This window comes from Triticum urartu, unplaced genomic scaffold (assembly GCF_003073215.2).
Source record: "Triticum urartu cultivar G1812 unplaced genomic scaffold, Tu2.1 TuUngrouped_contig_1575, whole genome shotgun sequence".
Taxonomy (NCBI): Eukaryota; Viridiplantae; Streptophyta; class Magnoliopsida; order Poales; family Poaceae; genus Triticum; species Triticum urartu.
The window spans coordinates 6,046-30,606 of NW_024112016.1; the positions used below are offsets into that span (position 1 = coordinate 6,046).

At 47.1% G+C, this 24,561-nt stretch overlaps 1 pseudogene; it reads right to left on the bottom strand.

Annotated features, from left to right (window-relative positions):
• Window positions 1-13,867: 13,867 nt before the first annotated feature.
• Window positions 13,868-15,385, bottom strand: LOC125526725 (annotated as a pseudogene).
• Between the last annotated feature and the right edge of the window lie 9,176 nt (window positions 15,386-24,561).

The following is a 24,561-nucleotide window of genomic DNA, read 5'->3' on the forward strand; positions in this document are numbered from 1 at the left end:
ATATTTTTTCTAAAACTAATGGCACTAACAGAAAGTTTATAATTTTGCTGACCTAAAAGCAAAAAGAATTAAAAAATAAAGCAAAAAACAAAAGAAAAAAAATAATACAGAAAACAAAACAAAAAAACTGGGAAAAAAATAAAAATAGCAACAATAATTATTTTGTTGTAAGTAGAAACAAAATAAAATAAATAAAGCAACAAAGAAAACAAAAAAACTAAAAAAGTGTTTTCAAATTTGAAAACTAATGGCATTAACAGAAAGTTTATAATTTTTCTAAAACTAAAAGCAAAAAGAATTAACAAATAAAGCAAAAAACAAAAGGAAATAAATAATGCAGAAAACAAAACAAAAAACTGGAAAAAATAGGGCTCACCCCTATAATATTTGATACGACTAACTAAAATTACCAAATTGAGTATAATGATAAAACACAGTAATATTAAATAGCAGGAAAAAGATTGACTCAAAAATCAATTTTTATAGTAAAGTTATTCATAACTAGTGATTCACACAAATTTTAAAAAAATCAAATTTAAACTATTCAAATTTTAAAACTAATGGCACTAACAGAAAGTTTATAATTTTTGTGACCTAAAATAAAAAAGAAATCACTACAAAACTATAAGTATTTAGTTCTAAGTAGAAACAAAAAAAGAAAAAAACAAAAAAAATGCCACCTACTGGGCCCCCACGGCCTGAATACGACTAGAAACCCTACCATGGGCCAGGATTCAGGCCCGCGGGAGGCCCAGTAGGCCCACATGCACAGATTGTAGTGTTAGGCCCGAAAGCCTGCTTTAGAGAGGAGCTCGAGAGGGAAGGCGCACCGCACCTTATAAACAGGTGCGCCTCCCTCTCAACTAGCGAGGTGGGACTAAATATTTGGGTTCGGGACAGCACAGGCCTTCGGTCCCGGTTGGTGGCACCAACCGGGACTAAAGGGGGGCATTAGTTCTGAGGCCTTTGGTCCCGGTTGATGGCACCAACCGGGACTAAAGGGGGGCATTAGAGGCCTTTGGTCTCGGTTGATGGCACCAACCGGGACTAAAGGGGGGCATTAGTCCCGGGTCGTAGCACCAACCGGGACCAATCCTCTTGCTATATATACAGCACTTGGAGTTTTCGCCAAAATCCATCTGTTTCTTCTCGCCCCGACGCCTTCTGCTCCTCGTCGCCGTTGCCGCCGAGCCCTGCCCCGACGCCGTCAGGCTGGTCCACCTCGCCGTCGCCGCCGCCGAGCCACTGCCCCGACACCGTCGCCGCGCCCGCCGCGCCCGCCGCCCCTGTCGGCCCCGACACCATCGTCGCCGCCGCGCGCGCCGCCCCTGCCCCGACCCCTTCGTCGTCGCCGCGCGCGCCACCCGTTCCCTGACCCCGTCGTCGTCGCCGCGCGCGCCGCCCCTTCCCCGACCCCGTCGCCGTCGCCGCGCGCGCTGCCCCTTCCCCAACCCCGTCGCCGTCGCCCCGACCACACGCCGCCACCTTCGGTCCGGCCGCCGGCGCCCTTTCCTCTTATTTTTTTTCATTATTATAAAAATGTGCATATATGTATATGTTCTCTGTGTATATATGTTCATATATGCAAAAGTTAGATTTTAGAAAAACTTTATATATGCAAAAGTTTATATACGCAAAAATTTATACATATATGCAAGTATATATGTATTTTATATATGCAAAAATTTATATATCTAGCTAGGAAGAAGGAAGAAAGGAAGAAGAAGAAAAACTTATATATGAGAAATGTATGTATGTATAGATGTATGTATGTGGATACATGAGGGGGTCGATATACCCCCTCTCCGATAGCTTTTTTGTGCATTTTAGGTTAGTGTATATATATGTTGATGTATACACTACAAGAAAATCTACGTGTAGAGACGTTCAATTCCATAGCTAGAGACGTGTTATTTCATCTCTAGGCAACCATAGAGTCGACATAGTAAAGCGTCTTTGAAGCGTCTTCTCACGGACCGTCTCAAAACATCTAGAGACGCCGGCAAAGCGTCTGTACATGGCATGAGACGCTATATTGGGACGTTCAAAATCGTCTCTACATATATAAAGACGTTATATTAGATGTGCTCATATCACGTCTCTACTCACATACAGACATTTCATTCGTTATGGGCCCAATGCTTATACGCGCTACATAGAGACGCTATATTCGTCTCTAAATATACATAAGCTTCTTTGTAACTATGGAATATTTTACTTTGAATAGTGTTTGATTTATTTTGAATTTGTATTTCATAATTTCAAATTCAGTTACTATCACGCCACATATGCATGTGCAGAATGATCATCAAATATAATTACATAATGGCATCCGCCCATATCAGCATTTGCATTCACAAGCAACAAATATCATCATATAAAGGCATCCACCCATATCACCAATTGCATTCACAAGTATCCCATTCGTACAATTAGCATACTTAGTAACAAATCCAGTGTACTAGTTAGTAGGAACAAACATCTTGAGTTCACAACTGAATCAAATTAGACATTCATATGAAAGATGCAAATAATTAAGAAATTATACTGAAAACTAGAACTAAGTTTTCCTATGAAGCTAAAATCTATACATAATCTATAATATTTGTTCACTTAAAGACTAGATCTTCTGTCTGTAGTTCCTCCTGGCTCCTGGAATGCACTCCTTTTCTAAATCTTCAGCTACCCTGAAAAAAGAAAGATAACATAGAAACTTTCAGAACATAAGCTTTCAGTCTAGTGTAAGAAGAAATGTTGAACTGCCAGGTGATTCTTCAACTTTGTTGTCTGATTCATGTGGGAGGTCACTGCCAACTACTCTTCCATTCAGATCAACCTAAAACAAGAATATGATAATAATATATTAATTCTCATACTTTTATCTTTGTAGAAAGAGATGTGGCCAAGATACCAATTTCATCGCTTCCCTCAGTTACAAAGTCATTTCTCCAATCCTCTCCAGGGAATTTTTGCTTCAGGAACGAACTCATCATAGCCATCTCATATGTCATGTTTTCTACATTATCACCTAGTGCCCGCAGTGCAAACTAAACATTTTCTCCTTTATAAGAATGCCGAACAAAAGTCAGTCCCTGAGAGACTTTATTTTGCTCCAATACTTATCACCATAATACCCTCAAAGTTTTTCACTTCTTCCCCATGCACACTTTTAAATACTTCTCTATTATCTTCCCATGAAAGGCTCCCATTGTTATCTTTTGTTTTCTTTCTTCCAGTTTCTCCTGCTGTTGAAATAAATATAAACATCTCATTATACTAAGTATTAAATTAAAACCTTTACTTTAATCACAAGTAGAAGTATACCATCACTTTCTTCGTAAGAAATCATTAATTTTCTGGAGGGCCTTGTAAATTTTCTTCATCTGCTTGTACACTATCAACAGCCTGCACTGGGATGTTCAGGCTTCGAAGCCATCTCGGTACCCTTGACATAAAATCTTTTCCACAAGAATGATAAAATCATATGTTAATCAACAAGCTAATGACAGGTAATGTGTCCATAGAAATGCATGTCAAGGTCACACATTGCACTACATCATCTCATAAACAACTCAGATTTTGGCATTCGTACAACAAGCAGAACATATGATTTTTTTTCCTCCCAAAGTTTCCAAACAGAATGGCATGAATCCTGGTACTGTTGTGCTTCCATGCAGAAAAAATTCTAAAACACTAGAAACTCCACATATGTGTATTATCATTGCTAATTAGGTTTTGTTGTTGCGGACTGCATCTCCTAATTTGTTGATTTTTGTTTTAATTCTACCAGAATTAGCAGTTCACTGTTCACTTTACTTTGGTACATGAATTTTAGCTATAGCCTCATTTCTGCTGCAGATAAGTGTTGAAAATACAAGAGCTACGCGTACTCATTACTATTAATTTTTGTATAGACTTTGCACACTATATTAGGATGAGAAGTAAGATAAGCTTGCTACTGCCAGAGGTGGAGGAGCTGCTGCAGGAGTTTTGCCTGGTTTGGAGCGACTCGAGATAGCAAGTGAAACGAAGAAGCCATGTTGTGAGCATTGATCCGGAATGGCGGCGGTGCATAAAAACTTGAGAACTTGACTGACAATAAACGACCAATGGAAAACTACAGACACCACAATTTCATGGACTAGTAGTGCGTTTCTATGTCCAAATACTTAAGTGAAGTTCTATTTGTTACTGGATTAACTTAAGTTCTTAACAACCCAATGGAGGACAATGGAAATTCCTAGAGTCAGAGCAAAGCTACTGAAGCACATTGCAGTTTAGATCTTCAATGGCATCCGTGTGGAGACTGACGGTATTAACTCAAGTTCTTAACAAGCGAAAAGGAGGACAATGGAAATTCTTGGAGTCAGAGCAAAGCTACTGAAGCACATTGCAGTTTAGGTATTCAATGCCATGGGTGTGGAGACTGATGGCAAACTGACTTGGAGAACTATTGTGATCTGTACTTTTGGCTTGTTTCCCGTTATTTCTTTTGCAAGGCTGATTGTGATCTGTATTAAGTGATTTCCGGACACCTGTAGGGAGGTGACTAGGTGCTGTGTTTGGTCAATAATGAAACAAGAAATCTTTAGATGGCTTGGGTTATTTAGTACTACACTGGCAGGTGTCATTTTCATCACAAAGAATGTCTTGGGACAGCAAATAACTTAAGAGCATTAGCACTTTGTTACAGCATTTTGAAAGTCCACAAAATGTTTTGTAAATAGTCTACAAAATATAGTTTAGCCAGTACAAAACACTATTTGGATGTTCATGCCAGGTAACTACAGATTGTTTTCATAAATTTACAGCTTACACCTCTATCATAAGCCCACCGAGGAAGCAGTATCATGTAGCTTACTTTGAAAAGGAATCACTGAGTCATTTATATTCTCAAATGGAAAGATTATGGGACCAAATGGATCAAACTTGTGGAGATGATTTCTGATTCATCAACGGTTAACCATATGGATCGACCTGATGAAAATTACTTCTAATCACAATTTTCAATTTGTCCGAGCAATAAGCATGTGAACTATAGACCATTGCGAATAAAGAAATGTAATTCATTTAAACATCAGTCCAGTTGTTGTAAATTCAAAATTCTTATGTAAAGGATTATCTCCAGATGTAACCCCTTTCTGGATGATGGATTTTAATTCATGTCTTTTCTTGACTGTCAGTAATGAAAATTCAGAAAAATCATGGTAAAAACTTGTTGTTGTGTCTGTGAGGGTAACATACACCACTTGTACTACTTTCAGTTTTACTATATTTAATTTTATTAGACCAAACAGTTGATGACATATTTTACCATGTCAGGACTGATTTCGAGGCAAGCAAACAATTCACCAAACACTTACAGTGCATTGCGACTACCAGCGGAAGTAAGGAGACGGAGGTGGCCACTTACAGTATTGAACTTAGGAAAGAGAACCAATAGGAATATAGGCTTGAGATGAATTAATTAAGGAGGCCACTTTGAATGATTTAATGGTACAAAACATACAGGATATGGGATTCAAGGGATTACCTGCTGACGTGCCGAAGGCTGACGATGCTGGATGGAGGCGAGATGCAGGGAGGTGTAGCGACGGAACACGCCGCGGAGCTTCGAGTGAAGGATGTAATCGGCCTGGATGTGTCTTGGTGACGGTGATAACGACGTGGGGAGGAGCACGTTGTTGTTGGCGACGGTGAGGAGTGAGGACAATGGACGCCGACGGGGCTCCAACTACTGAGATTGATGATGGAGGAGAACAGAAGTCAGCGGCCGACGGAGCTAACGGCGGAGGGCACCGCTTCTAGCTGAGACAGCCACCGCGTGGGGTGCGTGAATGGGCGGCGCGCGGTGGGCGATGCCACCGTAGATTGGAATCAAGAGGTTGGAGAAACGGGGAGGTGGGGAGGTGGGGGATGGCAGCGTGGGCAAATTATCCGGGCATATATTGGAGCGCATAAAAAATCTGACGCGGGAAGTATTAGGCGGTAAAGAAAATAATTTGGAGCGCCAAATTTGTTAAGATAAAATTGTGTAGGAATGCCAAATTTGATTAACAAAAATAATTCAGAAGCCGAAATTAACCATATATGAATAAATAGTAGTTTCAAGGTTTTGTTTTACCGGATCAATCTGTATTCATTTTCTTTTTTAAAATGGATCAAACTTCATTCAATAATACACATATTCAATGTGATATCCACACATTTCTATTTTAATAAAAACGTATAAAGTTGATGCAGTGATAGGTCAAGGGGTGGAGTCATTGTTTCAAACAGTAAGAGCATCTCTAGCAGACCCCGTATAATGCCGACCCGCATAACGCGTTTACAGTTCGAGGAGATCTGTTGTGCGAGGCAAAATCATGCGCCGCAGAATAGACCCTGTATATGAAACTGTATAATTTTTTAAAAAAACTTTCACGGAAAAAATTGCAACCACACTGATCATTCATAGTTAATCACAACATACTACATAGATCATACATACTACATACATACTACATTCTACCACTAGGAGGGGGGTCTGCGGGCTCGCGGCGGCTACCAAAATGGACGAGCTCGCGGCGGCGACGCCGACGTGGTGGAGGAGCTCAGTCGTCGGTCAGTCTTCCTCATCGGAGTTGACGAGGTCGATGTACATGTTCTTCTGCTCCTCGCGGACGCGCCGCCACTCATCGTCCTTGTCCTTCACGGCGAGGTTGGCCACAACCGCCTGCTTAAAAAGGAGCTCTTGGATCTCCTCGTCGTGGTGGCGGCACTCCTCCTCCTCTTTGCAAGCTTCGTGCGATAATCGCGGCCGCGACCTTCTCTACATCGCCACTGACGTAATCTTTGGGACCGATGACACCTCGGCGCGGGATCTCCTCCGGTTTCCCGCTTGACAGCGACGAGCTCGCCCTCCTCCGGCTCCCTCTTCACAGGGAGAAGTACTGCGCCGGAAGCCCCCCCCCCACCCCGCGCTGGAGGTAAGCCATGCTGCAGAGGAAGAGCCCGCGGCCAAGGAGGGCGTCCTCCCGTGTCGGCAGTCGTACTCCTCCGTCTCGCGACGGAGGAGCCTTGCCAGCGGCTGGAGGCCTTGGTTGGTCCACTTCCTGGCCGTGTGCTTCCACGAGCCGTCCGCGCGGACACACCGCTCGCGCTCGGGGTCGTCGCCCCCGCCGAAGCTGCGGCCAGAGCTCCACATACCTCCTCACATGGCGGCGGCTGGAGGCAAAACTGGGCTCACCGGCGAAGGGAGTGGGGAATCACGGGGAAAAGTGGGCGGCGGCGAGGGGATAGGGTTTCGACCCGTATCTGCCCGGCAAACCCGTAGTTATACGGCGTCAGGGGTAAGGTTTACGGGCCGGACGAGTATACGGGTTCTGTTCTGGCCTCGCCGGAATTATGCAGGTTCACGCGTTATACGAGGGAAAATCCTATACGCCGCTTACTGCGTTAAACCGTCGACGCTTCGCACGGGGAGGTGCGAGCGAGCGATCGACCGGGCCGTCCCATTTATAGCGCGAAGCAGCTTTTCGCGAAAATCGTTTCCGGGTTTTGGGAAAGTTCTAGAATTTCCCAGCCGGTTTTTCCTGGTTTTAGGAACCTTCTAGCAGGTTCCCTGAACCGGTTTTCTGGTTTTTTTTTGTTTTTTGTTTTTGTTTTTTTGATTATTTTTCTTCGTTCTTTTTTCTTTTCTTTCACTTTTCTCTTTCTTTTTTTCCTTTTCCATTTCATTTTTATATTTCAATATTTTAGTTTCTTTTTTAGTGTTAATGTTTCAAAAAGTGTTTGGAAACCTAAAAACCTTTGTGCTTTTAAAAAAGTTCAACTTTTAGAAAATGTTCGTGTTTTCGAAAATTTGTTCATATTAAAAAATGTTCGCAAATTTCACAAAATGTTTCCTTTTTCAAAAAATGTTCAGAATATTTTTGTTCAGTTTTCTAAATTTTAAGTAATAACTAGGATTTCAAAAAATGTTCCTGTTTTCAAAAGTTGTGTACAAATTTCAAAAAATGTTCTATTTTTCTAATTTTTGTTTATGTATTAAAAAATTGTTCGCATTTCTAATTTGTTTGCGATTTTCAAAATTATTCTCCATTTCGAAATTTTTCAAAATATTCAAAATATGTTCATGATTTTAGAAATTGTTCCAATTTTGAAATTTTGTTCAAATCTTTTGACAAATGCGAACAATTTTTGAATAATATATGCGGCATTTTGAAAACATTTCGTGGTTTTTTCTGAATTTGGATTAGAAAAATTGTTTACATTTTTTTCAGAAAAAATACTTGGAATATCAAAAAATATGCGGCATTTCGAGTCGGTAGAAAATTTCAAGAAATGTTTCTAAATTGTTTTTCCAAAATCAGAACCCTGCTGTCCGTTCTTGTAGAATTTAGCGCCTTAATTCTTAGAAGCAGCTGTGTGGTGTATTGGCAAGCTGGTCGTGATCAGTACTCTGTTATGAGCGAGATTGTGGGATCGAAACCTGGTGTCTACTCGTTTTTCCGGGGTTTTTTTAGGTCGTGCGCGATACAGAAAACAGAAACGGATTTCGCGTCCATGGGCCGGCCCAGTCGTGCTATGGGCGACTGCTTTTTTTAGGGAGCTGCGTATATCCGGGGTGATTTTTTTTAACATAGTAGGAGAATATCACAGAGGTAATATAATATGGAGTACATTACATAGGAGAATGTTACACACGGGATAATTAAGGTTACAATAAAATCAAGGAAGTACGATTATCCAAATTTATAAAATATATTATTCAAACTTTGCTTCATTCTAAGATAAGAATAGAGCCGCACACTAAAACGTCTCACAATTCGTCTCTAAGTTAATTAAAATTATATACTTTTTTCTGAAAAGTCTAATTATAAAGAAAATTCTGTGGCGCTTTATTAACGTCTTAAGAAGCGTCTTTAGGTCGCCGGTGTTCATAGGCGTAGAGACGAATAAAATAGCGTCTCAGAAAAAGCGTCCATACATGGTGTTTTTGTTGTAGTGATATATGCAAAAGATAGATTTTTAGAAAAAATACTATTTTTTCTGTTGATGATATGATGATGTTTTTTTTAATATATGCATTTTTTCATATATGTATTAATTTTTTTAAGTTGTTAGTAGATATCGATTTTAGGTTAGTGCATTTTATCACTGATTTTAGGTTAGTTGATCGATTTAGTGCATTTTATGTTTGTTGCATTTTAGGTTAGTGCATTTTATGTTAGTGGAGAGGAAAACGTAAAATAAGGAAAAGGAAAATAAGTAGAGAAAGAAGGAGAAGAAGAAGGAGAAGACGAGGAGAGGAAGAAGAGGAAGAAGAAGAAAAAAAGAGGAGAAGAAGAAGGAATAGAGGAGCTTCTTCTCCTTTTTTTTCTCCTCTTTTTTTTCTTCTTCTTCTTAATTTTTATTGGGAACGAGGGTGTCGAGGATCGCCGAGGGGTCGAGGGTCGGGAACTAGGGTAGAGGGTCGAGGGTCGTTAAGGGGTCAAGGGTCGAGGGTTTCAGGGTCGAGGGTTCGAGGGTTCTATAGGGTCGAGGGTCGAGGGTTCCAGGGTCGTCTAGGGGTCGAGGGTTCCAGGGTCGTCGAGGGTTCGAGGGGTCGAGGATCGCCGAGGGGTCGAGAGAGGTTTGCTAGTGTCAAAGTATTGAAGAAATCCATGACTTCATCATTAGCCGGAAGTAACCAGGGCATGACGAAGTCCTCCAAAATTATTTTGGAATGGTGTCCCGGATAGGATAATTTGCCTTTTTGTATGAATTTCAGCAAAGGCCTTCCAAATAACGATATTTGGAAGGTTCTTGCTGAACTTTGTATCAAAAAGCGAATTATCCTATCTAGGACTCCGTTCCAAAATAACTTTGGAGAGCTTCATACCATCATGCACATGTTATTTTCGCCTAATGATGAAGACATGGTTTTGTTGAATCCTTTGACACTACGCAACCTCCCGACCCCTCGGCGATCCTCTCGAACATGAGAGGAAGAAGAGGATCGCCGAGGGGTCGAGGGTTCCAGGGTCGTCGAGGGTTCGAGGGGTCGAGGATCGCCAAGGGGTCGAGAGAGGTTTCCTAGTGTCAAAGTGTTGAAGAAATTCATGGCTTCATCATTAGCCAGAAGTAACCAGGGCATGACGAAGTCCTCCAAAATTATTTTGGAATGGTGTCCCAGATAGCATAATTTGCCTTCTTGTATGAATTTCAGCAAAGGCCTTCCAAATAACGATATTTGGAAGGTTCTTGCTGAACTTTGTACCAAAAAGCGAATTATTCTATCTAGGACTCCGTTCCAAAATAACTTTGGAGAGCTTCGTACCATCATGCACATGTTATTTTCGCCTAATGATGAAGACATGGTTTTGTTGAATCCTTTGACACTAGGCAACCTCCCGACCCCTCGGCGATGCTCTCGAACATGAGAGGAAGAAGAGGATAAAAAAAGAAGAGGAAGAAGAAAAAAAAGAGAAGAAAGAATAGAGGAGTTCTTCTCCTCTATTCTTTCTTCTCCTCTTTTGTTCTTCTTCTTCCTCTTTTTTTATCGGGAACGAGGGTCGTCGAGGGACATAGATGTAGTGTCGTCGTTGTCGATATATACCCCCTCCCGATAGCTTACTATGATTAGGTAGCTAGTTCTACGTTTGGCACTAATATATCCATCTGTCATGTTTGAATAATAATTCCCATGTTGTAAATATTTGTAGAAACTATGGACACCGCCCTAGACGAAGCAAAAGAAGCGTTGTTGAGGGACATAATCGCAGAAGGAAGTGATGCCGTCTCATTGTTTCTCAACGAAACCGATGGTCTGGAAGGAGAGGGTGAACAAGCTGGCTACGGTGACCTAATGCCGGTGCAAGAAGAAGAACATGAGGACAGCTCCGGTGACCCAATGCCGGTGCAAGAAGGAGACTGTGATGACGGCTCCGGTGACCGAACCGAGTCCGGCCAGGTATATATATTAGTTAAGCCTGTGCTGACTAGCTGATTGATGCATTCATTGTTTTGGTATGTACACATATTAATTAAGTCTTTGTTCTTTTTTCTAGCCCTCCGGATCGAGCACAACTTCAGTAAAGAGACGAGACCCGAAGAAAAAGTTGAGCTCGGATGAAAAGTTTGAGATCATAGCAATCGCGCCCGACGGCCAACCGATTGAACCCCTCCGGACAAAGAGCGCATTTGTTGCTCAGTGCAGGGTTCTGGTTAGGGACAAGATTCCGATAAGCATCCAGCAATGGTTTAAGCCGGACACAGAAGACCCTGAGGTGTCTTATGTCAATGATATGCAGAAAAATGATCTTTGGACTGAGCTGAAGTCAAATTTCACCCTACCGCCAGAGGATAATCCAGAGAACCCAGTTAAAGAGAAGTTAATCAAGTCTTTTGCTCTTAAGAGGATGGCAGAACTATTCAGGAGGTGGAAGAAAGAGCTGAATAAGTTTGTCGAAAATAATGAGACACCAGAATTCAAGGGCAGATATGAGAAGATCAGAGATCACTGGCCCGCCTCCGGAGAAGTGGATGACTGGTTTCAAGGGTTGAGAGCAAAGAGACATCCACCTCCGGAGGAGAAGGTAGATCCGGTGAAAGTGAAGCGCACTCTGGCTGCCCTGGCAAAACCACCCAAGTCTCCGCCGAAAGGCAACTATGAGCGCATTATTGCAAAGACATGGGCTGAAGCGGAGCGGTCGGGAAGTACAGTCAGTGATCAAAGGCTGAAAGAACGACGAGGAGCTGGGAAACAAATTGCCCAGCTCGGCGAACAAGCGAAGCAATCGTGCCCCCCCCCCTCAAGGTGCCTAGCGACATCGTCGATCCGAGGATGGTGCCCGGTTATGGCAATGTTGACGATTACCTGCCCGACGATGTACATTATGATACCATGGAGGTGCAGATACACAGATACGAGTACGGGAAGCCTCTCGTGAAAGATGAAAAATCTTTAACAACGATGATGCGAAGATTACATGATTGGTACTTGAAAATCTGCAGAGAGTCTGGGGGGAGGAGTACTTTGTATGCGAGAGTTAAACCAGAGCATGACCTCGTTGGAATTGAACTGTTGCCTATTCCATTTGAGGAGTTCTACCAGTTTTTCAATCAATTGGCCCTCGATAAAACAACGATCACCTGCTACTGTCTGTAAGTACTACTACTTCTGTCATTAAGTCTCTCTATATAGCTCATCTCTTTCATTGCATGTATTTATAATTATCCTCACTATATTATGCAGAATGAAGATCGCCGAATTGAAGAAAAGACAAATCGGTGATATTGGGTTCATTAACACATATTTCATAGATGCAACTGAGATTCAACATCGTCCCGGAGATATCGAGGCCAACTTGCTACGATCATTCAAAAAAATGAAAACAAAGATATAATACTCTTTCCTTACAACTTCAAGTGAGTGTTACTGTCTTGTGCATATTCGGTTTCCCTTATATAATAGTCCAGGTTATAGTAATGTAATTGATGAGTTATGCATGCGTGTGCAGTTTCCACTATATTCTCCTAGAGATTAGGCTTGAGCAGGGAGTAGTAACCGTCTTGGACTCTAAACGAAAAGATCCCCAGGAGTATGCGAACATGACTGAAATCCTCAAGAAGTAAGTTAAATCGATCATTATCCACCATATCAGCAACTTTGTTCATTTCCTGATATCAAGTAATTGTTTTCTTTGTCCGGCAGGGTTTGGAGAAAATTCACCAAAACAGTTCCGGGACTGCCGAAGGAGCTGGAATTTAGACACCCGAAAGTAAGTACTATAGTAGCATGTTCCGCGCATCTCCTAGTGATTCAAGCGCTAGTTTCATCAATACCATTTAGCATTCTTGCTTATCAGTTTGATTGACCTCTATTTCTTGTAAAGTGGTGGTGGCAGGAAAAAGGGAATGATTTCTGTGGATACTACGTCTGCGAGTCCATCCGCCACACGACCTGTGAGCGGGGCGGGTACTCTGACGAACAATATGAAGTACGTAAATAACAACATTCACAATTTTATTTTATTACCATCATTTGTATTGAGTTTCATTCATTCATATATATATGTATTGACCCCCTTCTTCAAATTAGATGTTTCGAAAGCGGGATGAACTCCTAGCACCAGCTCGCATGCGAGCAATTCAAGAGGAATTGGCGGCATTCTTTCTTGACCAAATGATCGCTGAAGACGGAGAATACTATGTGGACCATGAGTCTGTATGATTATATTTGTAAGAGATAATTATTGTATATATATGTAGCCGGTAGTGTCGGATAGATATACGAGAACTTGTTGTTCAACCAATCTCTCGGAGAAGGAGAGGTGGTCGATATCACTTCTCTCTGTATGCATATATGTTTATGACGATCTTCTGTTTCCTTCGTTTGCTTACTAGCTAACTAGCGTGTCTAGTCCTCTCTATACGTATGTATAGTACGTAGCGTCGACCAAGCACGGACGTAAGAGGGGACACTTCTCTCTATTAATTATAGCTAGCTAACACAATATATGAAACACCTAAATTTACCCCCCCAAAACCCCCAACCCCCCCCCCCCCCCCCCCCTTTCAAAAAAAACAAAACCCCAGCCACAGAAATGCTGACGCGTGGATGCCTATTGATCCCGGTTGGTGCCATCAACCGGGACCAAAGGGTCTCCTGCCTGGGCTCTGCGCACTGCCCACATGGAGGCCCATCAGTCCCGGTTCTGGATTGAACCGGGACTAAAACTACAGGGCATTAGTACCGACACTTTAGTCCCGGTTCAGGAACCGGGACTAAAGGCCCTTACGAACCGGAACTATAGGCCCTTTTTCTACCAGTGGGATGGGCCATCCACTCTGGAGGATTCGAGCAGTTAACACCAAACCGATCTTTATTTTTTTTTGTAAGCTAGCTCCCGATGGATTGAGGCATAGCTTGAGGAGTCAACAGGCACCTGGCCGGAAGTCTACCACCCCTAACGTCGTACAACATCTCCAACGTTCTCATTTGGACGTTGCTGATGGTCCCGACGTAACCGTCTGGCCCGGACTCGCCGAAGGCTAGACAGCCGTCCAACAGAACCCCGTTGGGGACATCGAGGTCAATCGTGATGCCACCGCTGAACGTGAGAGCGACCTTGGGCACGGTGACGTTGCTGTATCCGGTGAAGTTGTAGCATGTCTCGTCCGGGTCGCTTGGGACGAGCGGATAAGCCGCCATGGCCGCCCGGAACGCGGACTTCAGTTTCGCGCGGGGCGTCGTTGGTAGCATTGTGATGATACTGCCGCAGTCTACGATCATGCCCCCCCATGAGCGCCTTCCGTGGGATGCGGAGCTGCTTCCCGCCGACGCTGATACCGGTGAGCTTCACCACGTAGAATGTGATGTAATCCATGAAGGGGGTCATGGGCGTGAATGAGAAGGCCGAGGTGTTGCTGGGCGCGCCAAGAGCAAGGAACCCGGTGCCGCTGCTCACCGGCGGGAGGCAGTAGGAGAAAGAGCCGCCGTATACTGCGGAGGTCTGAACTGGGAGCGACTCGGGCGATCCGCCGAGTGCGAGCAGGCCGTCAAACTTGTCGCTCGGGCCACCCTGCTTGTATCCGCAGCCGAAATGGAAGTCCTTGATGACGACGCCGGGCGCCAGCGTGAGCGCCTCGTTGCTGTACACGCCGCTGGTCTTTAACCCTCCTGTGTACTCGACTCGATACTCACACTGGGACTGGCTGCCATTGCCGTTCATGCTGCAGCCATTCTTCAGGTTGTGGTCGGACTGGAGGGTCTTGCAGACGTCGGAGCCGCAGGAGATGGGAGCGTAGGTGGAGGACTTGCGCGGGTCGAACAAGGGATGCTTCTGAGGGTAGCAGTCGCTGGAGTTGCATGGCGCGCACTGCACCCACGACAGGTCGTTGCCGGCGTCGAGGAGGAGGACCTGCTCCACGGCTGGCGTGCCCAGGCCCAACGTGACCACGTACTCCTGCGAGTCGACGGAAGTGCCCAGGTACGCCGGGATGCTCACCTTGTCCTCGTCCTGGTCCTGCATCGTGGTGCCCCTCAGCGCTCTGCTCATGATGTAGTAGTCTGCGCGGACGCGGCTTCTGTGAAGCGCCTCAGCGAAAGATGGCTTGTCGGTGGACTGCGACTTGGCGCAGGGTCCGTGCCTGTGCACCAGCGGCGCAGCGGCGCGGTTTGGCCGCGGCGTCACTGAAACATCTGAGTGTCATACTTTTCCTAACATGCAGATCGAAAATTATGCCATCCAATTCATGTACCGCTGTACGTACCTGTCGATGTGGAGCAGACATCTTCTGTCTGAAATGATCTTGTTGACACCACAACGAAGCTTTGCTTACCGTCGCCTGCAGCAGAAATGGAAAGGTAACTGCCAAATATGACAAGGAGGATGGACAAGAACACGGGAGAAGCCATTTGAAGTTAGTTTACACCAGGGCTCAGTCTAGGACGCCCTAATTTATACACTAACTACACAGCGCAGGAATCTATGCGGGACTGAACAATCACGGGAAATGAAAATGGGAAGATTATACCAAGCATGGGTGGAGCCGTGGATATGTTTAGTCTTATTAGCAGTGAGTAGACAAAACAAGGATAGTTTCTGTCATCGAGTTAACCCGCACTCCTTTGTCATGTACGTTCACTGCCCGCTTCCTACCTTGTAACTAGCGTGCAATATATTGTTTGAGTAAAATATAATGTCCCAGTCTCTCGACGTACCAAATTAATGAATATCATGAAAGAAATGTGTCGATTTAAAACCATGATATTTAATCTCGGTCTCTGACTATCCAACTTCTAACCCCTTGGGGTTTCTTTTTCCTGAAATGAGGCAAAAATTTTACCATTCCATTGTGCTGTAGAGAAGAGTACGGTTTTTCGACAACACAGCCCCGCCAAAGTGAAAAAGGGACAAAGGCCTACTCTCACGGCATCAAATTACACAATTGCTAGCGCCCGGCAGAGCACAGATATACGCCTCCTCTTTAACAATTTGCACGATCACCGCCACAAGAGCCACCTTGGTCCTGAACACATATGCATTTCGTTCCTTCCAAATCTCCCGGCCTTCTACTTTTATAATGCCGTTTATTTTGGACCCTATGCTTATTTGCTAAAATGAGCAAACAGGGCATCTAACACTAGTACAACTAGATAAATGCCCCGTGCGTTTTTTTTTTTTGAAAGATCCAGCATTGCTGGCTTCATTGATTTAGCAGGAAGGTGAGTACAAAGGTTGATCGGAGCGATCAAGAAGAGAAAATAAGAAGAGACGGTCAAGCGACCGTCATCTTATGCAGAAAACACTGAAATCAATCTTCTCCCAACATTTCCTCGAACGGGGCCTCTAGTTTCTTTGCTCCTGCCAATCTCCATTGCTCTAAGTTACTACTGATCTTTGCACATATCCGCTGATGACTTGGAGTCGCCCCCCTGAAGGTGCATTCATTCGTCTCGTTCCAGATCTCCCACAGAACCATAATGGTCATTGATCTGATTGCTCTTCTGTTTTGTGGGTAAAGTCTGGTCGATGGCCTGCTGGCATACCTGAGCTGATGAGGTGAGGCCCCTGGTCGATGATGATAGGGAGGAGCATCCAGAACGCCTTGCCGTGTGCAGCCAAATTTCCCGCGCAAAACTGCAATCCCAAAACAAATGTGTGGACGTTTCCAGATTGCGAAGGCACAGTTGGCAGAAGTAATTGTTCGGCCAACCCCTGCTCTGGAGTCGATCGTTGCACCAAAGCCTATCCTGAAGAAATAGCCACATGAACATCTTGTGCTTGTTTGGAGCCCAGACCTTCCAGATTAGGTTGTTGAACATGGGCTGATCCGGGGCCTCAAACTGTATGTTGTATGCTGAATTTGCAGAGTAGCAGCCATTGTTGGTGTGCCTCCATCGTATGCAGTCGTCTTCTTGTGGGCACAACACTGTGTTTGCGGCCTGTAACATACGCCACATGGACAGAAAATCAGGTGCAATGGCCATGGTGTCAGCATGTTGCAAATCTTTGATCCACTGATCATTCCGGAGGGATGCTTCAACGCTTCTACTTTTTCTGCGGGCGTGATTGTAGACTGTTGGGTATGAGATTGCCAGTGGGGAGTCGGGTAACCAATTGTCTTTCCAGAAGTCTGCTTTGCGGCCGTTCCCAATCTGAACTTTTGTTGCCAAACTGAAAATCTCTCGGTCCTTCTCCGACACCGGGGGCTTTAGCTGCACCCACGACCTTGCTGGTTGATCCCATGTTAGCCACTGCCATCTAAGGCGAAGGGCAATGCTAAACTTGTTTAGATCCAGGATGCCCAACCCTCCTTTACGCACCGGGGAGCAAACCTTCGACCAGGCCACCTTGCACTTACCCCCGACGAGCTGGTCATCTTGGCACCATAGGAATCTCCTGCAGGCCTTGTCTATCTCTCGAATGATCTTCTTTGGCACTTTCAGGACAGTCATGGCGAAAGTTGGCAGGGCGGAGAGGACACTACGTACCAGAACCCTCCTACCTGCCAAGTTGAGCAGTTTTCCTTTCCAACCCGCCAGACGCGCTTTAATTTTGTCTATCAAGAACTGGAAGTGGCTCAGCCTCATCCTGGTCGACGAGATTGGCAAGCCGAGGTAAGTCAGGGGGAAACCAGTGAGAGTGCCGCCGAAACCCTGTAGCACTTCCGACAAATCAATGTCTTCGCACCTAATGGCTGCCACTGGAGATTTACTTTGGTTGAGTTGCAGCCCTGTTGCTTCTCCGAATTTTGTCAGCAAATCAAGAAGCGTGTCAACCTCCGCCTTGGATGGGTTGGCGAATATGACCGCGTCGTCTGCGTAAAGGCAGACCCGCATGCTCGCACCTTGACCCGGCAACTGGGCCAGCGTCCCTCTTTCCGTAGCCGCTGCTAGCAGACGATGAAGTGGATCAATGGCGATGATGAAGAGGAGCGGGGAGAAAGGATCTCCCTGACGCAGGCCTTGTCGGTGCCAGAACTTCTTACCCGAGTCGCCGTTCATCAGGATGGAGGAGGAGGCGGAGGATAGCAGCATGGCGGTCCAGTCCCTCCATCGTGTGCTAAAACCCATTCTCTGAAGCAGTTCCAGTAGGTATTCCCAAGAAACTGAATCGAAGGCCTTGGCAATGTCCAGTTTGAAAAGAAGGGCTGATTTCTTGTCCCTATGAAGCGCTCTTACACAGCCCTGCACATACTGATAGCTATCATGGATGCACTTGCCCTTTTGGAAAGCAGATTGCGCCGGTGAGATGAGGTCCCTGAGTTTTGGGGCCAGCCGCATAGATAGAACCTTAGCTATCAGTTTTGACACGGAGTGTATGAGACTGATAGGCCTGAAGTGGCACATCTCCGTTGCTCCATCCTTTTTCAGCAGCAGTGCTATGAACGCTCTGTTTCAATCATCGAAGTTTGCTCCTGCTAGATCATAGAATTTCTGGAAAACTGCCATAATGTCGTGCTTGATGGTGTTCCAACAAGCCCTGGAGAAACGCCCGGTGAAGCCGTTAGGTCCAGGCGCTTTTTCCGCCGGTGAGGCCTGAATTGCCGCCCATACCTCATGCTCGGTGAAAGGTAGGTCGAGCCCCGTCATGTCGACTACCGGCAAGTGCATTTCATCCCAGTTTAGGGTGCAGTTGCGCTGCCGGCTCCTTCCCAAAGCCTTTGTAAAGTGGTCACGCACGGCCGATGCCTTCTCCTGATGTTCAGTAATGACAGTGTTGCCCACCCTGATCGAATGAATGTAGTTCTTCCTCCTTCTTGCTCTGAGTTTTGCGTGGAAAAACTTTGAGTTTGCGTCGCCAGCCCTAAGCCGCATGATCCTGGATGCCTGTCGCTTTCTGGCTCTCTCGATTGCGGCCAGCCCAATCACCTTGAGTTTAAGCTATTTACGCAGCACGCGCTCTTGCTCCGTCAGATGTCTGGTCTCTTGCGCCGGGTCCAACCGCAATATCACCGTGTTTGCGATGTGGAACTGCATCTTGGCGCCTCCAAAGAGCGATCTGCTCCAGATTTTCACGTCGGCCCCTGTCCTCTGTAGTTTCCTGCCGATGTGTATGAACGGGCAGTCGTGATTGACTGGCCGATCCCAGGCGTGCTGCACTGTCTCATGGAAGTGTGGGAATTGCGGCCAAAAGCTTTCAAACCTGAACTTGGCTTTCCTAATTGGAGGCGTACCGTTGGCCAGCAGCAGGGGGCAGTGGTCGGAGAAGGACGTGGAAGCTGCCGTAAGCAACACATCGGGGAACATGTCTTCCCATGCCAAGTTGCAAAAAACCTTGTCAATGCTGCATAAAGTAGGTTCGTCTCGCTCATTACTCCAGGTGAATCGCCTGTTCTTGCACTTGACTTCTCTGACCCCTGCATAGTCGATTGCCCGGCGAAAATGACCCATCATCCTTCTATTGATCAAGTCATTGCTTTTGTCGCTGGCCTGGTAAATCATGTTGAAGTCACCATTAAGCATCCATGGTTCAAATGGGGGAGGGGCCGCGCTGGCAAGTTCAGAAAGGAAGTTTTCTTTCTGATCAACCTCTGTCGGCCTGTAGACGGTTGTCATCCAAAAGAACTCGCTGCTACCGACGAACTGGACCCTAACCGTGATGGAGAAACTAGCGATCATGTGCGAGACTATGTCAGCTACCTGCTTATCCCATAAAATTGCGGCTCCGCCTCTAGTGCCTGTCGTGGGCAGCACGACACAGCCCTGAAGCGAAGGCCCCCCTAATTCTACTGCTAGTTGTGTAGACCAGGATTCGATCTTTGTTTCCTGTAAATTTAGGATCGTGATTTTGTTTACGTGAGCCACTTCGCAGACGGCCGAGCGCTTTGCAATGGAGTTTAGGCCCCGCACGTTCCAGGACATGGTTCTGAAGTTCGTATCAATCATGGGGGCAGGCGATTTCTCTTCGTCGACTGACATAGCTACTGAAGGTAAAAACGAGCGCACAAACCTTACAATCCTGCTGGGGACGACGCCAGCCACCAATAGACCCCAAACTCCGGCGTCGCCTAACTACTCCCACCTTACACTGGGCACGACACACTGGAATAAGACCTACCTCTAACTGGTTTAAGACTAGCCGTCGACAAAGACTACGATGAAGAACTAGCATGATCACAACACTGATGCATCCTCGCCGCTTGCTCCAGCCATGCCCGCAGCAATCTTCAGGGCTTTGCAGTCCAGGCCTGTGAGCTTGGCAATGACAGCGATGTCATTTGTAGAGAGGGGCTCCTGGAAACGCCTGAGGAGATCAGCAGCAGCCTTGGGCGTCATCTGGTCTTTAGGCCCGAGCCCGCCAAGCTCCTGGACGAGGCGCAACGCCGCCCTCTATGCAACCGGGACAGGGGAGGCCGCTGCCGCCTACCTAGCACTGCGACGTGTAGGGACCGAGGTGGCCCACACCTTGGGTGGAGCAGAGGGCCGTGGCCGCACCGGAGGGCTGGGCAGCACAGCCTGGGGCACCAGAGCGAAGAGCTCCAGCGCACCACGGTTGCCGCCGTCCGCAGGCCCCGGAGGGCCGTGGTCAGGCGCCCCTCCAAGCTGCAGACTGTCAACCTTGTGGGTGATCGCGTCGACGTGGAATCCCACCGCAGCCGCTGTCGGCGAGCAGATGCAGGGGCTGGATAGCGGGACCGAAAGTTCGGCGATGCACGGGAGGATGTCGTCGTCTTCGTGGAACTCCTCTATCACACCAGAGCGCGTGCGAGCATGCGGGGGCGAACGTCCACCATCTTCAAAGGCCAGCGGGGAGTTGAGGGCGTCGAGCGTGGCGTTCTCGATCTCGAGCTGCATGACACCGTGCGCCCTGCCCGCCGGAGTCCTGCTGCGCCGCCTTGGCGCCGCCTCGAGGATTTGCCCCTAGCATGGCATGAGGTGCCCAGGAGCGTGTCACGCCACGAGCGCCGCTGCTCGCCGGAGTCATCGTCGTCGCGGTCGCGTCGGATCGGCCGGGGAGCCAACCGGCAAGCAGCAGTGGCCAGCCAAGCCTCTGGGCGACGAGCTTGCGCCTGGCCATCTTCGACACCACCCGTCCAGGAGCCGGGCTCGACGACGCGGGGGTAGGGGCGGTTGTCGTCGTCATCGGAGGAGGGGATCCCGCTCTGGCCGGAGTGCGAAGAGCGCGGCGAGAGCGGGGTCCAGTCTTCAACTCGATCTACATGGATCAGCAGATCATAGCGGCGCACGCCCAGCGGTGGGGGAACGCGGCGGTCCGGCGGGGAGTAGCCTAGGATCTTGTCGACGCGGCTAGCTCCCCTCTTGAGCACCCAGAGAGCTCGCTTTGTCGGAATGTGCGCGACATCCCAGGTCCAGAGCCAGCACGCAAAGGTTTTCGTGTGGCCCCGCTCCAGGGTTTTGCTGTCGAGGCGGTCGATGCGGCCGAAGTCGCCGAACGCCTCCTCCGCGCCCTCAAGCGACCAGAACTGCATTGGGAGATCCTCGACGACGATGCGGACGTGCAGGGGCAGCTTCATGAAGGCGGCGTGGTCGTCCTCGTGCCAGGCGCGGACGAAGAATTTGGCGCCATCCTCCCGCAGCACACCGCGCCTCACAACGTCGTCACGGTGCGCCGGGATGTCGAAGTGCACCAGGAAGCCTCTGGGTGGTGGGAGGTGACACACAGCTGGAAGGGGGGGGGGTCCCAGCTACGCCTCAATGGCCTTGCCCACCGCCATGGGATTGGTGGAGTGGACCCCGTCGGCAGTGGTGAGGGTGACGGCGTGCAGGCGCAGAACGAGCTCCTCGCGCTCGAGCGCGGGCGAAGCGACCACCACCTTGTTGCTAACGCGCGGGCGCCGGGAGTGGTCACAGCGGGGGAAGCGATCCATGGCCAGGGAGGCGGAGGCGGCGGGCGTAGGGAAGCGAAGACGCTCGTGCACCGGAGCTCTGGGCGGAGGCGGGTTCAGCCGATCCCGGGCAGTCCCTCCTGGACCCCCGTTCCTCGGATTCTGTGGGCACTCGCGGGCGAAGTGGCATTGGCGCTTGCAGAGGACGCAGCGGAGCGGATCTCTGCAATCCTTGCGGAGGTGGAGCTTACCGAGGCACCGGAAGCACTTCCCTTTGAACTTGCTTAAGAAGGCGTCGCGGCCGGCGGCCGCATTGAAGCCCTGTTGGCGGTCCGAGCGGCGCTCCCGGCGATGACGTGAATGGACCGCAGGCTCGAAGCGAGCGCGCTTCCCCTTCCTGAATCTGACCTCCGTCCAGCCATCGTCACCGCCTGAAGAAGAAATCTCGACAACGTGGGATGGAGCAACAACCATGAATTTAAGGCGCCCTTGCCCAAAACCAGGGGACGCGCCCAGATCCGCTGAGGCCCGTCCCGGCCGGGGCAATGCCCCGTACGTTGCTACGGATGTTATTCTGTAAAACTTAAAAAATTCATGATGTGTATTCTAGAGGACAAATAAAAAGATAGAAAGAAAAATAATATTACCGAACATGCTCTAAATTGCAAGCTAAATAGGCCTTAGCGGTTAACCGCCCGACTAGAAGACCTTGCATGTTTTAGATTTGCCCGATCAGTTGACACCTCGCGGACAAAGGAATTGAGCCAAAGCGCTCAAAATCGGGATATTTTTTTAGACCGATGGAGCGCCGCTGTGATGGTTTCCTTCTCCGGTGAGATCTCAGCCCTCTTCCAACACTACCAAAGCCAGCTTTCCAGGAACAGCGCGCCCGGATCAGTGACTGCTGGCATACCGTCGTCTGCGTCCATTTGACACTGCGTGCCCAGGATGGAGATCGAGTACGCCACAATGAGCTCCGAGCCGCACTGGCGGCTGCCGAAGGCTGTGCTCATACCCCAGCCGGCATAAGGCCACGTAGCGCCAATGCTGCAACTCACCAAGGAGCTGCACACAAAGGGCTTCCGCGTCAACTTCGTCTACTCCGAGTGCAACTGCCGCCGCCTGCTCCGGTCCCGCGGCCTGGGCTTGCTGGATGCCGGCGGCGGCTTCCGCTTCGAGGCCATCTCGGACGCCCTGCCGCCATCTGATAGCCAAAGAGACGATGTCACACCGGACATTGCTGTGATCTGTGTCCGCCACCAAGCATAGGGCCGTGCCGTTCAGGGAGGTCCTGGCCAAGCTAAATAACAGCAGCACGCCGGTGAGTTGCGTCATGAGCCATAGAGGGTCGCAGTGGAGATGGGTGTCCCAGCTTGGCCTTCTGAACTACGAGTGAGGGGAGAAGATATTCTCGTATACGAGTACTCTTTTCTTCATAGTTTTAAATAACACACTAAGCCTCCTAGTGGCGGTTCTCTTCTAAACGTTGTAGCGTACTATAGTAGAGTAATAACGCGGTATTTAAAATGTTTATTCATGTGTTTGGATCAAAGTGGCTTAGTGCCGGACCACATGTAAACGATATAGCATGCTATAGCGCCTTATTTAAAACCATGCTTTTCTTCCTTTTGCGTAGGTCCAGTGAGAAAGAGACCGAATCAGCAAGAAGAAAGAAAATATTTTTTCTCGAACACACAGGAGACTCATTATATTAAGAAGAAGAAATGGAACAAGAACCCATACAGTGCCCACTAAACACACCACGCATGCCACACTAATGTTCTTAGTTCGTATTCTCGTCCGAAAAACAAAGGAAAAAACGACCACACCGGACTACAGCAAAACAACTAAGCTTCAAGGGCCGAGGCAGTCAAGGAAGTGAGGCCCAGCGCACCTGCAATCTCCCAAAGACGCTGCTCATCACCAGAAGTGTCCAGCGCTCTTGCCATGCTTGGAGCTGCTCCGTCAAATACACATGCATTGCGGTGGGTCCAAAGAATCAAGCACCTAACGCCACCGGGGTATTGAATCTAAATTAATTGCCAACAACTACTGCAGGTTTGATAGCCAACGGCATGCTAACATCCTTTTGACTCTAAGTTTTAGATTTATGTCGGATCCAACATTACAAACTTTGTCCAAATTTATATTAAAAAATATCGACATATACAATACCAAATATAGCATATACTATGAAACTACATTTCATAACGAATCTAAAATATTGATTGGGCATTGTGAATGTTGAGAATTTTTTTTTCTATATTGTAAAGTAGAGATACTTAGACTTTGGACAAAATTTATATACAGACTAAAAAGTATAGATACTTAGACTATGTACCTGATCAGTTCACCATCTTCATTGCGTCCGACATCACGTACATTCTAACACAGCCGCCGCCTGCCACCGGTCCATGCTCCTCAACATTGCTGCCTTTCTGGATGGTGCAGGATTTCAAGGAAACAATTATATATGCGTGATTTCTTACATTTTGACATAAACAATATCTTCTTGAGTTTTTTTTTCATTCCGTAACTTTATTGGAATGCCAAGTTGCCTACGTAGCCGAATGGTCAATTGTCCAAAACAACCCAAACAATTCTACGTACACTAAAGATCCTTGTGCCTCGCCTAATCATAATAGCTCACATCCAGGAAATTTGATCATTAGCCCCATAAGTTGCCCCAAAGCATTGAGAACAACCTTCAGAATATTGACCTTTTAGTTATGCCTAAAGGCTAGCCTACGACTAAATCGAACTACCTGTCTGGAAACTTCACATCTATTAGTTATATGG